The following is a 2,904-nucleotide window of genomic DNA, read 5'->3' on the forward strand; positions in this document are numbered from 1 at the left end:
ATTGAGTTCATATTTTGTTTCTTGTTTAGCTTTAGGTTAGCTATAACTCGAAGAAACTGGTATATGATTTGTGGTGGCGTTGAGGACTATATAGTTTGAGACAAACTTGTATGTATTTGATAGCTTGTGAACCCCCAAAGACTGAGGCTTTTGTCTATTTTTTTGGTGGCTAATTCAACTCTTACCAAGAATTGTGACTTCCAATTGCAGAAACTTCACAGAGGGCCAGGAATAGAGAAGGAACAACTTGATGATGTTGTTCTTCGCCAATTAACAGAAAGGTTATTGACTTTTTTTTACCCCCTTTTATATTTTTGTTCATTAATAGATTTTTGTTGTGGAAATTGTGGTTTCTAACATTACTTAATTTCTTTGCTAGGCAAGGACAAAGCTGGTTGAAGCTTACGTTTAGGAGCATACGTTGGAGCTTTTATTTAAAAGGTAATAGACTAATAGTACTTGAGCTGCATGTGAATGATGAATGCTATGGGTAGATGAATGCTATGTGAATGATGAATACTATGAACTGCTTGATGTATGGTGGAATGATTAATGGTAATGATTAATGAGTACTAGGTGGAGTGTTTGGTCTGCTCAAATGATTGGTTGAGGGCTACAACACCTAACTTCTACAAGGAACCAACTGTGGCTGAGTTAGAGTAGTATCGCGAGCTAGAAGCAATGGAGAGAGGTATAATTCTGCAAATATTTGATTGAATTTACTCGTTTATGCGATTTCTGCAATTTTCTTGAACTTACTCACTATCAATTTTCTGTTTTAATTTGTAGAAACTGTTGGACTTAGATTGGATGAACCAAGCTCTTCTACGACCACTGCTGCAACATAAAGAAGATGCACAGTTCAGTTTTCTGCCGGTGCAAAGGTTTTGGTATGCAATCAGTCTTGTCACTTATCTCTTCAATTTATTTTCATCATGTTTTCTTTAAGTTCATCAATTCTGGGCTGTTGCATTCTGTTTTAGTCTCTAATATTGACAAACTGAAACTATGCAGCAGCATCCCCATAATGGAGAAGATGAGGTGATGGCTGATCGAAACATTAAAGCAACCTAACTTGTGTTTTTTTTCTTCAGTTTTATGTGTAATGGGACTGCGTATTTTTCAGTTAATTGTTGGTCATGTAATTTCTTTATAATTGCTGTGTTATTCTTTTTTTTTTTTTTTGGACTTTTGGATGAGTTGCAATTTTGTACTTTGTTGTGGACTTGTGCAATGTGCCGTATGATGTACTTTTACACTTTTAGGTTCTATAACTTGTAGTTGTAGCTGAATGATTAATGTGTGGATGATATGATGTAGTGGGCTGCAGCAGCAGTAAATATGGAAACCATAAATAGGCTAAAACTGAAAAACTGGAAAACTGATTCCTCAAAAAGTATTAAAAATTAGGCTGCTAAAAGTAAAAAGCTGGAAAATTGAAATGGGCCTTCTAAAACCCAAAAAATTTAGACAGCCCAATAGTTCGGTGGAAGCCCATTACCGAATCAAACCAACCGAATAATCGGCATACCGAGAATTCAATTTGGGCCTTGCTCGGCCCGGTTTCGGTTACAATTTGGGCTTACCGACCCACTTCGGTTCGGTAGTGGTTCATTTGTGGTATGTTTTGGGCCGAATCCAGCCCTAGGCAATACATGGCTGATAGACGTCTATTGCCCCCCAATAGACATCTATCAGGGGGCAATAGACATCTATTGAGAGGCAATACACGGCTGATAGTCTTCTATTGGGGGGAAATACATGGCTGATAGTCGTCTATTGGGGGGCAATAGACTATCGGGCAATAGACGTCTATTGGTGGGCAATAAAGGTCTATTGGGGGGCAATAAATGTCTATTGGGGGCAAAAAAACATTTCTGGTGAGATTTTAAGATTTTTAGCAAATTCCGACTGGTGACTGGAATCCGGAGAATGTTGGCCGAATTCCGGCGACCGAACTCCGGCGAAGTCTCCTATGGTTTCTCTCTCTTCCATTCTCTCTCTCTCTCTCTCTCTCTCTCTCTCTCTCTAAGTTTCAAAGGGGTGAGGGTAAAATGGTATTAAAAAAAAAATTAAAAAACAAAAAAAAAAATCTTAATGGGGTATTAGGGTAGACCTCTTTAGAGTGTTTTGGGTAAGAGAGAATTAAAAAAACTTAATGGGGTAAGTGGGAAAAAAATCTCTAAAAATGGGGTAAATGGACAAAAACCCTAATTTAAAATAGGACAAAATACTGTTTACTCCCTATACTTATAGGGAGTATACGTTTCAGTCCCTCGCCTTTCAATTTCACCTAAAAAGTCTCTAAACTCTCCAATTTCACCCAATTGGTCCTTGCCGTCAATTTTCCGTCTAAATCTCCGTTAAACTTGTGACGTGGCAATGCTTACACCCTGAAATGTCTATTATACCTTCACTTATTATTTTCTTTTATATTTATTTATTTCTCTCTCTCTCTTTCTCTCTTTTTTTTCTTTTTACCTATTCTTCTTCCAGCTCTCTCTCCCCCTCTGTTTATCTCCCTCGTCTTCTTCCAAAAACAACCAGCTCTCTCTCCATTTTGTCAGTTAACCAATACACCAATTCTCACACATTAATAAATACATATAAGCCCACCAATGTAAACTAAATTGTACAACAAATAGGGATCGAAAACGAACAAAATGTTCCAATTCAGGTGCAAATTTATGCTATTTTAGTTCAGCAGCTGCTCATTAGAAAACCTCATGTGCTGATCAGCCGACGTACCCTGATGAACACAATTCAAAAGAACCACCACCTAATCATATACTAAATCAATTGACGTACCCAGATGAACACAATTCAAAAGAAACACCACCTAATCAGATACCAAATCAATCGAAATTACGAATTTTGGAGAAGATTTGAGTAACAACAGATATT

The 2,904-nt window shown here is 37.3% G+C and overlaps 1 long non-coding RNA gene across 1 annotated transcript; it reads left to right on the forward strand.

Annotated features, from left to right (window-relative positions):
* The first annotated feature begins 640 nt into the window (after positions 1-640).
* Positions 641-1,156, forward strand: LOC112202120. The gene is made up of 3 exons (XR_002937124.2): positions 641-691; positions 790-890; positions 1,015-1,156. It is a non-coding gene; the product is annotated as an uncharacterized LOC112202120 (long non-coding RNA).
* Positions 1,157-2,904: the final 1,748 nt, after the last annotated feature.

The sequence above is a fragment of the Rosa chinensis genome, chromosome 5 (assembly GCF_002994745.2).
Source record: "Rosa chinensis cultivar Old Blush chromosome 5, RchiOBHm-V2, whole genome shotgun sequence".
Taxonomy (NCBI): domain Eukaryota; kingdom Viridiplantae; phylum Streptophyta; class Magnoliopsida; order Rosales; family Rosaceae; genus Rosa; species Rosa chinensis.